Raw genomic sequence first — 14,744 nt, 5'->3', positions numbered from 1 at the left:
GCACATTGCCCATATATATAATACTTTTCCTTGTCTAAAATGAAAAGGGGGGGAAAAAAAAAAGCTTAATTTTCTATTCTAGGAAGGGAGTAAGTATGGGATTGTATATTAAAAAAAAAGTACTGAGAGAGACTCAATTAACAAAGCCCTGACTATACACACTTCCCTAACAAATCCCTTTGGCAGATTCCACTTTGACAAACAAACAACATGGAAAACTGATGCCTGGTTGTGAAGACGATTAAAGATTATTTGTCACTCTCATAAAACGGAGCTAACCCTCATTTCTTTTGTCCAAATTCTACTCAGAATAACTAGATTATGTATAATCACCATGCAAGTTCCAAATGGAAAAGCTGCTACTTGAGTTACTTTGCAATATTCCTTATAACAAACAATTGAATGGGGTGATGTGCAGCAATCAGCCAGTCCTCACAGAAACAGCCTCAGAGAGCTGGATTTCACTACAGGGTGTGAGCAATCCCCACGGACAGCAGAGCACAGAGTGCCTCTTGCTTTGTGTACTCTGCACAATGACATGCAACACAGAACAGTAGAGATGAAAAGATTCTATGTTCTGCATAAGACTGAATGTACAGCTTTCATCTTTCATTGAAACAGTATTTAATTCTAGTAAGTCAGGGAGGAATTTGGCCCTTGGTATATTTTATGAGAATTCACACAACTAACCTTACGTTGATTCTTAATTGTGCATATTTCGTTTTTAACCATTTTATTTCATATACAAGGTACTCTAAAAACCTCAGTGCTAATTATCAATGAATTAAAGCTCCCCTAACCCAGTGGCAGTGAGCTGAGCATACGCAGATTCAGTCTGGGGTCACTTACAGGGGCTGTTTCTCTGTAAGAGTCACGTAGACCCCAGTAACTTAGAACTCTTTTATTAAGTTTTCTTGGAAGTGGTTAGCCCTTAAGCCATTACAATGCAGAAAACTCATGCTTCATCAGTTTTGTGGATAAGGAATTTCATTCTGAAGCTATTAATCAGGCACTTTGCACAAAGTCATTCAGAAAAAGTGAAGGTGAACTTGTCCTTTTCCTATAAAAAATATGTAAGCACATCCCCCCTCTCCCAGCCCACATACTCATCACAGGATAACCACCTACAGCTCCTACCAGACATGGTCAGACTTTTAGCCTAACCAATGCAAGCTGCTCCTTTCACATGAAATCCCAAATTCAAGCATCTACATGTACAAAAACATGGCAGCTGTTAATAGAAAAGCAGTGCTAACATAATATAAGATAAAGTCTGCCTGCATACAGCTCAACGCAAGTATAATTGTAAAACAGTCTGGTATAACTGGGAAACAACTTATAGAATCGTCACAGCCCAGTTTCCTTCTGAATTGAACCATGTTTTCTCAGGAAACAGACCTTCACAAATGGTACTATTGCTTCTGCATGACTTACCTTGTGTGTCAGAGGGGTTTGAGAGCTGAAGTAATTTAGAGACATAAGTAGTTTATCATTGCACATTTAAACAGTTAAAGAATGTATATCAAGCAAAACATTGTTTGGAAATCTATAGCTACCCACAAAGCCAGTTTGCATCATTAAAATAGTCTATCAATTCACTGCACATGAGAAACAAATTATGAAGTCCTCCCTACACAAACAATAAGGCTTTGCAGGAGGGAAATCTCTGCTTTTCATGCTGCTCCCTCTATTCAAAGTCCAGCTATTTCTAATGGAAATTTTGTTTGCTATGGAGATTATGATTCAGCCTTCATTTTCAATCACAAGCACATCACCAGACTTACAGCAAGTGCATAGATTTAGAGGAGGGTGTGAAGATCCCTCTTTAGGGTTTCTACTCAAGTATGCACATACTTTTAAAAGTATCCCATGAGCTAAGAGGAAGAGCAACTTCTAAGCCAAGGCTCTGAAGCTCAAGCTTGCAGATGACTCGATGAAGCGCACAAACTGCACCCCAGCTCTGGGCTATCAGAAGACACGCCACGCAATAATGAAATGCTGACAACACACAAAATGCACTGACTTTCTGGAATGGGACACTGTGCTAGGGGTGGACTCTAGTGACAGTGAAAGGAGCAGGCTGTTACCTGCAGTACGAGCTGCTGCCAGGCGGTTGCCAGTGGCTGACCATTGCCAATGTTGCAAATGCTCATTCGGTCTGTGGGCTGATTGGCACGCTCGAGTTGCAAGGAGACATTGCGCCGCTCTTCCTCAAGTGCGCGGGTGAGCCGCTCGAAACGAGCTTCTTGCTCTTTAACAGATGCTAAAATGCTGGCAGCAGACCTGATATCATAGTCATCCATGACTGCTTTCAAATGCTTCCTGCCTGTTAACTGACCAGGGCAAATGGAAAGGGTTAGGTAAAGGGTGGGGAGGGCACAGGTCAGAGGTTAAAGATAAAAATGCACATCGTTAGTCACCCTACTAAAATACTGATCATTCTAAGAAGCAAACTGCAGCGCTCTCTGAAAAGCACCCATCTTTCCATCCATTGATCTGATTTTAAATTAAAAGCAATTAATCTAAGTCTTCCATGTTCAAAAAAGAAAAAAATATATGCTCACCTTTGAGAGAATTTGTATTTAATTCCTTTGATCTTTTTGCTAAAACTGCTCTGACAAGGGTTTTCATCCCTCTTGCAGAGCTAATTTCACTGTGCAAATAATAACGTACTTAAAAGAAATATATAAAGAAGATATGGCTTTAGAGGGAACGAGGAACATTCTCTCTACAGATACCTGGAATTTTTGTCTTCAACAGCATTAGTGAGAAGTTTAACATTTCTAAGGACAGAAACTTCATGGTTTCAGAAAACAGTTCTGTCCATTTTTCCACACCCCCCCCCAAACTTAACAGACAGTAGCTGAAAACAGTTTTCATTTTTAATAATGCAGCACACTGTAACATGGAAAACACTTTCAAATGCAGAGTGTGCAATTGCAGTGGAAATGCTTGATGATTTCAGCCAATGAAACAGTCCTTCATGCAGCTGTTTGCTAATAATGCAAATGAAAAAATCAAACACCTTCCATGGAAAACACACAGGACTGCTTGTCTTTCAATGCAGAAAAAGGAACTCAGAAACCAGCTAGATGGGTTAGAACTTCTGCCTTATGTCTTCTCTAGCAGGATTATGAAACAACCCATTTAAAACCCTATCTCCACCTGTTCGGTGCATGCAGTAAAACTCCCCACTGACTCCACAGATCTGTGACCTGAACATCATTCAAAACATTTTACTACGAGTATGAAATCAGCAGTATAATATAAGCATAAATGATGGCCTCAACAGAATCCTTCATTAAACAAGTAACCCCTTAACTACCAAACTACTTAAAGCATCTCTGAGATGAGCAGAGGCAGAATTGTCTCAAGCTTCTGTAATTCAAGAACAGTTCATGTTCTGTGATGAGAGTTAAGTCCTGAGAAACTGTCCTTTGATTTGCTGCCAAAGATTCTTTGTTTTCAATCTATCAACAAGGATTTCCATGAGCACAGATAGTTCCTTGCTTCCTGACGCTTTGCAATTCATCGTTCTGTGCCTTTTGATGATGCACACTCTTGACTGATGCATTTTCCATGACTGTTACATTTATCAGGTCTCTCTCCTGTGCAGATTCTTTGGTAGCTCATAATAACATGGTCATAATATTGTTATGTTCCCGAAGAGGAGTATTAGTAGTGACTAAGCTGCATGTTTTTACACAGTTTGTTGGAAACTCCTAAGTAGGCTCAAAGTCTCCTTTCTTTTGTCAAATATGGTTGAAATCACCCAACAGGCCGAAAAGACACTGGAGCAGAAGTGACAGACCCAAACCCAATGACATACACCCTGATTTCATGGGGAATAACCTGCCAGTAGCTCTGTGTTCATTGTTAATCCTTAGAGAGTTGCTGTTGAAAGGGACCAGGGTAATATAAAATCATGTTGGGAACAGTGTAATACCATGTATTAATCTCATAATGTTTACTTATAACCATGACTTGAGGCTTTCATGTTTGCAGACCAGTAAGCAGAAATGACTTTTCTCATTTATGCATCGATTTAACTTCTATTGAAATTCTGAAAGAAAACCAAAAACCACCAAAGGGTTTTCCAGATGTCACAGACTAGTCAAATACAGACCAAGCTGCCAACTTCTGAGACCTTCCAATAGATTATTAAAAGTCTATAAAACCTTCAGAGAGGTTATCAATTTGGTTTCTGCAAAGGAGACTCACAACCCTCTAAAAGGATAATATGATTCATGGGAAGTCACAGGAAGACTCACCTGCTCCATCTCAGCATGATTTAGCCCTGGCACAGCTAGACACGAGCACAGCCAGACTTTCTGGACCTCAGCTGGCTCATGCACAGCCAAGTTCCATGTTTCTGCTTTTGTGCTTCCCTGCTTTTGCACAGATGGAGACAGCTCTGTTTGTTGTCTCTACTCCCAGGAGTGCAGGCATGCTCACAGACTCTTTGCAGTGTGAAAGAAGTGGGACTTCACAGACCCGGGCACAAGTCAGATTTTGGAAGAAGCATACTGGGGGGTGGGAGTGGCAATTCTAACTATACATTCCTAAAGACAACCCCTGGGTTACTGATCATCACTGCCCTCATGCTAGGGCAGATAACAGCCTGGCTGCCACAGATCCAAATACACCCTCACGAGGGGATGTTCCAGGCCCAAGGAAAGAGTCTGGATCAGTCAGAGATTGATGAATGGAGACAGGCTCCTTCGAGGTGCTGCAGAGCAGGAATTCAGGTCTCCTCAGTCACCCCCACAGGGGTCCAGCTTTCAGGAACTTCACTGTCTGCAGCCAGAACTGCTCTTTCTCACATGCAACCATGATATGACACAAAAGTCATCTTTTGGGGGTCCCACAGGCTGGATATTTCTGGGGACTGATTTCAGAAGGTGAATCCAGGGGGGATGTAGAAAGAAGATAACAAGATGTTATCTACAGTAAGTAAATTTAAAACAAACTGGTTTCTTGTAGAACATATAATGCAAGTTTCTGTTCTAAGGAAAAGCCTTATCAAGAGTGCATGAAAAATCAAGAAGCCCCTCTTCAGAAGCAGTTACAGCTTTAATAATAAAAATCAAGTTGATGATTGAGCTGGTATATAACTTTCAAGTCACATTTTGAGAATGTGACAAAGATCCCATTCAGAAAATCCTTAATGAGATATAAGCCCTTTGATGCCACACATGAGAAAACCTAGAAAATTTGGGTTCTATAAATGGTACAAATCTCTAGAGAGATCTCCCTGCAGAAAGTATAGTGTTAACCTCCTTATAACCATAAATATTGTGCTTCTTTTCTCTATGCAAAGAAAAACACAGGCAGAAAATAAACTGTATAAATTTTCAGATGTACAATTAGTGACCATAAAAATCCTAATTGCTATGCAGAAACAGCAGTAGAACCAATAACTGCCTTTTAAGAACTGTTGGACAAAGACAGACTTCTGCATTTCAAATGTTTTATTAGCAGATAAATACTTGCTTGCTGTTGATTGCACCCCTAATTATTTACCCAGGGTTTCAACAATTTACATTATCAGCAGTCTAGACTGGAGGAGAAAAAAAAAAGTACTGACTCATGAGTTAGTTACTCAGGCTGCCACTTGCAATTTGCTGCCATTTGTAAATAAATTAAAGTGCATTGAAAAGGGTATCAATAAATGAAAATATTAGACCCAGAGCAGCCAGGTAAAAATTATTCCTTAGGCTGCACTTCCAAACACAGAAACCAGTTGCCTACAGAGTATCAAAGGCTATGCTGACAGCAGCAAATCTCTCTCTCCTGCCTACGTGACTCTAAGTACATTAGTGTTGCACTAGAATTAGAGCAAAGTAAGAGGATGTGTTTATTCTGACTGTCCATGTGAAAAACTAATGCATCAAAAGGTCCCTTCTGAGTCAATACAACCTGAGTGCTCACTGAGGATGAAAATCACCCCAGTGCAAAAGGCCAAAACAGGGGTCCCGCTCACTACTAACACCCCAGCTCATGCCCAAGTCTGAGGCTCTTGGAAACACTGCCAAGACTCCAAGGGCCACTTGGTGCTCCACAAAAAACATGAGTCAACTCTGCATGTTAATTTTGCTATTATAGGATGTAGCTGATAGTCAAGAGTTTTTAAAGAGCCCTTCAGATTAAGAGGGGTCAAGTTCTGTGAGATTTGGGCACCTAAATGCTAACAGTCATGAAGAACCTCAAATCCCCTGCACTTCAAAGTACTGTGTGTTCCTCAGATCAGGCCCGTGAGTGAGCTGTGTTTGGAGAGTGCAGTGTCCACCCACCACCTACAGAACACAGCAGGGGCTTCTCTCAGCATCAGAGGCTCTCAGGGATTTCTCATGTCCAACAGTCTGGATGCTCAGTTCAGAGCTGCCCCACTACTGCTCTGTCCAAGACCCCTCCAAGTCTACTCAGTCCTGCTCGCACGAGGTGTTTCTATGAGCATCAAGAAGCTCATTCATACTGCAGCTCAGCAGCTGTAGGAGCAAACACGAAGGCCTGCAAGTGTGCATGGAAACAGCAGCTTTGTGCTTCTCCAGGGAAGAAAACCAGCAGAATAAAAGCAAAAATGGGGCTTAAACAATCTATGGAACTGAAGCATAACACATGCCAATGATATTTTCAGCCTCAAGTGCTACAAGAGATGAGTAGCATAACATGACTGTTGCCCCCCATGCGACACCAGAAAGCATGCAGAGAAAATTGAGCAATACACACCTAGTGAGGTACTGAAGTCTGATGGTTAGAGCTGCTGGGACATCACCCACTAAGACTAGAACAGGACAGACAAAGCAGGAGAGCAGCCTCAAGAAGAACCAGCTACAAGAGAGAGGAAAGAGAGACAGAGTTAGTTAATAAGGTATTACCTCTTCTGTATATAGTCAGCTCCCATGTTCTTCTCACTGTGTTGTAGAAATTATTTATTACACTGTTTTCCTCCAAACTTGTAGTAAAAGAATGTCATGGTTTGACACTGGCCCAATGCCAGGCACCCACAAGAGCCGCTCACTCACCCTCCCCTGCCACAACTGAGCAGAGGAGGGAGAAGGAAAAAAAAAAATTAAGGAACACTTCATGAGTGAGACAAGGACCGGGAGAAACACTTCAAGGGCGAAACAGGTTCAGCTTAAGTTGCGAAGTGAATTTATCACTAACAGAATCAAAGGAGGATAATGAGAAGTAAAGTAAACCCTTAGTACACCTTTCACTCCCCAGCCCTCCCCTCCATCTTCTTGACAGCGCAGGGAGACAGGGCATGGGGGTTTGGTCAGTCATCACTGATATTTCCTTCCGCTGCTCTGGGAGAGGAGTCTTCCCCTGTGAGGCCGTGGGGTCCCTCCCACGGGAGACAGTTCTCTGTGAACTTCCCTGGCGTGGATCCCCTCTCAGGAGCAGCAGCCCCACCGCCCCTGCTGCAGCGTGAGCCCCTCCCACAGGCACACAGCCCTCCCAAAACTGCTGCACCGGGCTCTCTCTTTCCACAGGCTGCAGTGCTCCAAGGACACGCTGCTCCAGCCTGGGAGCAAGGGCCCCCTCTCTCCACCACACCTTCCACTGGATCACAGCTTCCTCCAGGCACCCACCCACTCCGGCACGGGCACCTCCCTCACGGACTGTGGGTGGATCTCTGCATCCCCCTGGACCCATGGGTTGCAGGGGCACAGCTGCTTCACCATGGTCATCAGCACGGCCTGCAGAGGCATCTCAGCTCCAGCACCTGGAGCACCTCCTCCCCCTCCTTCTTCACTGACATTGGCGTCTCCATGTTGTTTTCCCTCACATGTTCTCACCTCCTCCTCTTCTCTGACTAGAATCCAAAATCTTGTGACTTTGTTTTGATTTTCTTCTTAAATATGTCATCACAGAGGTGTTACCAACCTCTCTCATTGGCCCAGTTTTGGCCAGCAGCATGCCCATCTTCAGAGCCATCAGCCATTGGCTCTGCTGGACATGGTGGGAAGCTTCCAGCAGCTTCCTCACAAGGAGCCATCTTTGTGGCACCCTTGCTACCCAAAACCAGGCCGTTCCAAACCAATACAAAGAAATAATATTCAGAGAAGCCAATCCTGAGACTCCTAAGGAATGAAACCCCACCCTGATTAATCTGATTTGTTATCAGTGATCAATACTTGCATGTTCCTGTGAGATTTACTGTTAATGTCCTAAATCAGGGAAAACTCTAGACTGGAAGGAATGTCTTGTAGATGATGGAATGTTGCAAAGCTGGATATTATAGCCAGGCAATTTAAAACACAGAAAGCTAACATGATGCTCTCAGAAATGAGAACTGTTATTTAGGCACACAACTTTAGGCCTCAGCCAGATGTACAAGCCCCAAACGGCTCAAGATCATTTCACAGATCCCTGTTAGAGAGCAGACATTGATTTTGAAAAGATGCACACAGCACAATAGCTTGTTCTCCCTGGCTGCATACGTACCTATCTGATCCTGTATGAAACCGAAGCAAAAGAAACTTTTGGGATATCAGGTCATCCGTGTAGCTCAGTAAATCCCTGATTTATTTTGTCTTAAAACATTTATCACTGAAACTTCTCTGGGTCAGCAGCTGCCAATTTAGTCCCTGGTTTTGCTGAAGAATGTACAGAACAGAACCCATTTGGCATAGGCATGATTCTGTGAGGCAGCACTGCCAGTCTTAAGCTACTACCACATCAAAAATGCTGCAACCACATGGCACAAAATGCAGAGCCAGTACAAACTCACACTGCTGGTTCAAATGTTTTAGAACATTTTCAGAGAGGAATGTTGCCCTGGCAGATTTTATGCTTGACCAGGTACTGTCTGCCTTCCTGAAGCCAGCATAAACACAATTTCTTGTGTTTCAGCCAAATTACCAGAAATATGATCCTTTCTTTGCATGGATCCAACCTCAAAGGGCACGGAACCATCATGCCAGAAAACTCATTTCTTCTTAAACTAACAGAAGTAAATTCTATGCTCAAAACTTATATATATATAACAAAACTGTGCAAAGATATGCCCAAAGATGAAAGTCAGGAGGCAGAGTGAGAGAAAGACTAATTCTCAAGTAAATGACCAGAGGGAATAAATTAAACATAACTGAGTTTTTACAGATAAAAGAGTAACACTCTGGAATTATATATATATATTAAATACATGTAACACATTCCAAATAAACTGCTTCTCAGACCTTATGCTGAAATCTGTCTTGAGCCTGGGTCCTGTTGCTGCTGTGGTTGACTGAGTTCTAATTTGACCCTTACGTGACAACCTCCATCAATGAATAGCAATGAGGAATTCACAAAGAAAGCTATTTCAATATAGTTCTCTGGTAGGCACAGACAGACACACTGTGCTGCTGTCAAAAGAAACAACAAAAAAGCTGGTCAGGGTTTTTTTTGTTCCTTTGGACAGAGGCAGTCTGTGAAACAAGGTTTAAGCTAGGGAATGAACAAGGGCAGAGGAAATGGTAACAGGAGAACTCCTTGAGAAGGAACTTTGCATCTCAAGGACATTGCAATAAATGCTGCAGTTGACCACTTCCATTACTGCAGAAAAAAAAGGTCAATGTGCAATATTTGAGCTTTTACATTAGTAGGAAATTTCATCTGATCATCCAGCAGGAAACATTCTGTATAAATAAATAAATAAATTCTGCAAATGAACTGATAAACTATGAACTGGGTTTAGCAACATCAACAAAAGCATCCAAACATATGCTTGTAAAGGTAATACGATTCCACCACTTAATTCACTACAGAACTGGCTCTGGTCAGTAGCACTACAGCATCTACAATCTTACCAAAATGATTCCCAGTCCATTTAAAAAGAAATAATTTAATTAACCTTTTAGTTAAAAGCACTGAAATCATATTGTAGTACCTCAGAAAAGATACAGTTCTCAGCAAAAAAAGAATACAGAACTTTCTTATATCCAATGCAATGTCTCTAAATATATTAATCAATGCATATTTAAATGACACCAGCCTTCTTTCTGCAGCTTCCCTTTGATAAAGATTCCTCACTTCAGTGCTGGGGCCCTCCTCCCCTGCCATGTGGCCCTGGGAGAGGGGCCCTGAGGGCACAGACACAGGGTTTCCCTGCCCCTGGTCAGCCTCGTTCCACGTTGGTTGGTTTGTGTTCCCCTGCGCGGGCAAGGACCCTCGGGTCCCGGGATTGAGCAGTTCCTCGGCAGAGCCCCGGCCATGCGGCTCGAGAAATAAACATCTCTAAAACATCTAGCAAGAATCAGTTCATATGTATTTCTTTTCCATGGGCCTTGTTGTCTGATATGCGTGTTGCAGTTTCCACACTGTAACAAATGGTGGGTAATGCGAGCAGAACGATCCCCGATCCCTAAGGACAGCGACTCATTTGTGAGTAAACTCCGGATTTCTCTTCTTGTTTTGTTTTGCTGTTCCATCTCTAAACGATGGAGGAACTGTGGAAAGACTCTTGGCTCTCAGAGCCGTATATGGACATTTATCTTAAACTTGAAAAGATTCTTGAACAACGATTTGTAAATTTTAGCTTAATTCAAGCTCAAAAGTAACTGAAACATTTCCTTTCATGGTTGTTTAAGAACTTTTTCTATGTTTCTTGGGATTTGATTCTTACCAAAGACTTTTGCAAGACCGTTTGGACACAGTTAATTTTTGAGTCAAAATATATGCTGATGGAAGAATATTTTCGTGAATATTATTTAATTACCGAGACTGTTGAGCAATGTCAGCTGTGTCCTGGCGAAGGGAAGCCTGGCGCAGGGACCGTGCGGCCCAGGCCACGTGCACCGAGCGCTCTGCGAGCAGCAGCGAGGCAGTTCCCGCGTGCGGGCGGAGCCAAGCGAGCCGCGGTGTCGGTGGCGGAGCGAGGCGCGGCGGGAGCGGCGGGACCCGGCGGTGCCCGCACGGCCCCGCACAGAGCGTGGTGGAGCGAGCCCCGGGAACGCCCGGCTGAGAGGGGCGGCGTGCGGGCAGCGGCTGGCGGTGATGGCGGTGGAACGGAGCCGCGCCCAGCCGAGATGCGCGCTGGAGCAGGGCGCGGGGGAGTCATCACTCGGGAGCCCAGCCAAGACATGGGCATGGCCCCAGGCAGCGGCAGCACAGCTGAGAGCAGAGGCAGTGGCACGTGGGGAGCTGAGCGGCACGGCCTGGCCCAGCCCACGTGGCCCCGAATGCAACCCTGGGAAGAGCACGCAGGTACGAGCAGCCCCGACGGCCCCCGCAGCACTGACAACCCACGGGAGCAAACGAAAGCGAAAGCAAAAATGCAGCGAGACAGAAAACAGCAACCACTCGAAAAAAGGAAAAAATCACCGTAGCTAAGGTTTTAGGAATAGTAAAATGGTATAATATTAAACAAAATTATGGTTTTATAACAAGATGTGACAACCAAGAAGACATATTTGTTCATAGAACTGCTATTAAAAAGAATAACCCTGAAAAATGCATCCCAAGCTTGGGAGATAGAGAGGTGGTGGAGTTCAAAATTGTGCAAGGTAGAGAAGGGTTACAAGCATCGCAGGTTACTGGGCCTGATGGTGTTCCTGTAAAAGGCAGTATATATGCTAAAAATCGTAGTCATGTTAGACAATATCTCCATTATAAGCCCACCCTACAGTCTCCCTTTCCTAATCCCACCTTTCCCTTTTACCCTATGTCCTATTACCCCCAGTGTATTCCCAATCCGTTTTTTCACCCATGGTTTCCCTCACAAAACCATGCCTTTACCAATTGTTTCCCCAAAAATCCCTTTCCAATGCCAAGTGGGGGATGAAGAGGGGGAGGGAAGAAATTAACTATTGTTTTTTAGAGTTCCAACATGTACAAATGGAAGAAACCCTCTCCTGCCTCAGTTTCCCCACAAAGCATGCTCGGAGAGTCCTGTCTCCCTTCTGTCAGCCTTAAGATGTTCCAGAGAATCTGTCTGGACATTTAAAGACTCAGGAGGGTGGCTTGTTTTGTTTTGAAGCTGTTCTTGTTATGTTTATCCAGTTGTTCTCAATGTTAAGTTTTACATCTCCTTTTGTTAAAAATAAACGGGTGAGGTGTCGGGGTCCCTCCCCCGCCGTGTAGCCCTGGCAGAGGGGCCCTGAGGGCACAGACACGGGGTTCCCCTGCCCCTGCTCAGCCTCGTTCCCATGGGTTGGTTTGTGTTCCCTGCGCGGGCAGAAGGACCCTTGGTGCGGTGACTGGAACAGTTCCTGGGCAGAGCCCCGGCCATGTGGCTGGAGAAATAAACATCTCTGAAACAGCTATCAAGAATCTGTCCATAGATATTCTTTTCCACAGGCCTCGTTTTTTGATATGCGTGTTGCAGTTTCCACACTGTAACACTTCAGCACTTTGCTACTAGAGTTTTTCAGGTTTTTCTTCCAAAATTTCATGGAGTGTTTTCAGAGATTGCTGATACAGTGTGTCTACATAGCTTTAATTATACTGTAGCTCTCTTTCCCCAGTAAGGTAAATTTCAACTGCTATACTGCACTTCCAAATGGAAAGGAAAATAAATTATGGAAATACAGAACATCTTTCTCAGAACTGCATATATATAATAGCATAAATTATTCAGTTTAATGCTCTAAAGTTCAAACTGAAATATTTTTATGAGGACCATTTTTAAAGTAAATGCTTTAGCCTATGGCTACTTTTACCCAAGGTAAAAAAAAAGCCATTTCTTCCTAAAATTTGTCATTTATAGACCAGAATAGCAAAGACAACTTTCTGAAGCAGAGCTCTTGCTCTCTGGGACCCAAGGACTTGTCCACACTAAGTAAGCTGAACTTTTCCATCAGAGCACTCATTATGCCACACTTCCTTCAGAGATCAGTGTTTGTGTTAATTAAGCATAAAACGGCACAGCAAAATTGCAGCATATTACTTCACACCTACTAAGTGTCCACACTAAGGTTTAATGGGGTATGTGATAGTCTATAAATTCACACTGTGCACTGTAAATTCTCTACGTAAACAAACTCCCCAAATATTTCCAAACGAGTGTCTAGGTGGAATAGTTTTTGTAAAAATCTTGTAAATACCAAAAGACTGAACAAGACAGAGATGGTTTCTCATGGAAAAAATCAGAATATTTTGATTATTTCAGCAATTCTATTTGTTTAACACTATACCTTATAATAATCAGACCCATGTTTACATATCACCAGAAACTTTTATATTTCCCTTTACAGTTTTTTGTTTTTCTATAGAAATAAAATGCAACTTGAAAGTCAAAGCTAGAATGAACAAGATCATACTTTGCAACCTCTCTCAGAATATGAATAGTAAATTTGCTGCATCTCAAGCCTCTGACACCTTTTCTTCTGCCTTGGAACTTGCCAAACATGATTGCTACCAGCCTGACTAGTTCATAGGCCGATCACTTTTACACCTCAGAACACATGTCCTTGCATACTTAAGCTGCTGTGTGCCATTGATTTTTCAAAGGTCTCCCCCACTGAAATCAATAAGGAGCTCTGCTTAAAAACGGATTGCACTTTGTGGTCCTTTTCTGACTTGTGGATATCCAGGCTTCCAAGTATTCTCACAGCTGTCTTTAGCAGCAGCTCCATGTCCCCCACTTCCTCTGACCCCAATCTGATCCTAACCCACATCAACAGACCCTTCAGCCACTGATCACAGCGAGCAGAAACAGACAACAGAAAATCCCACCACAACCATTTCACTGGATTCATTGGAATAATGTCTTCCAAGAGGCAAAGGAAAACCCCTCCAACAGCCTATGTGACTGTTAAATAGCATCAGGCCTTCAATTAACCATGGGAGGATGTAACATTTTCAACAGAAATTACTTCCTTACTGTAGAGCCTCCCTTGCGAGCAGAGTCACCCAAAATCAATACATCTGTTCTCAGAACAGGGCTATTTCAATGAGAAAGGGAAAAAGATAAAAGATTAAAAGCAGCACAGTTCGTAACTCTGCTTCCTCCCTTCTTTCCCATGAATTTTAAAGCTTGGCTTCATCAATCTGCAATCCAATTTGGCCACAAATAAGCCAAACACATAAACACCCTGTTATAACCTCATGCAGTTACTTCCACAGAACACTTACAAGATTTCACTAGACAATATACAAGAATCCTCATTTTTCTTGGCTCTTAGGTAAAAGGGCTTCCATTTTAAGAGAAAGGCTACTACCAGGAATGTGACTGAAACTGGCTCTGTGTGGGGAACTACAGCTGAGAACAGCCCTCTATTTATGAGCATTAAATCTCTACAAAACGCAGGAACAAGAATCAGTGGGCCGACAACAGTTCCCAAAGCCAGGCCAGTTTGTCGTGGGTGAAACAAGAGTAACTGAAATATTACAGCAAGGCTAGAAAATCCTGTAGAAGCTCATAATAACTCTTTCATAAAAGATACTATTGTGCTATCATCAAGCAGATAAATAACAAAATGGCAAGCAACAAAGCTGAGGTCAGCTTTGCAGTCAGGCACCCCAACAGTTTCACCCATTCCAAACACCCCCGGAAGGCATCAGGCAGCGTGTTTAGGCAGCATATTCAAACTAAGAGCCATTAGGTAGAAAACTGTCCTTTCACTACACATTTTGAGTGGAAAAAATCCAACTGTGACCCCACAGAACAGTGAGTGTTTAAGCTCAGCAACAGATGTGTCAAATGACTTATCCCAACCATGAGGAGTTAATTGATGCTATAAATAGCACTCTGCAGACAGAAAAAAAACCCCCCACTTAATTCTAGTATCCAAAGAACACAGTCTAGCTCTGCTTAT

This window comes from Coloeus monedula (genome assembly GCF_965178545.1).
Source record: "Coloeus monedula genome assembly, chromosome: 18".
Lineage (NCBI taxonomy): Eukaryota > Metazoa > Chordata > Aves > Passeriformes > Corvidae > Coloeus > Coloeus monedula.
This window is presented reverse-complemented; position numbering follows the sequence as displayed.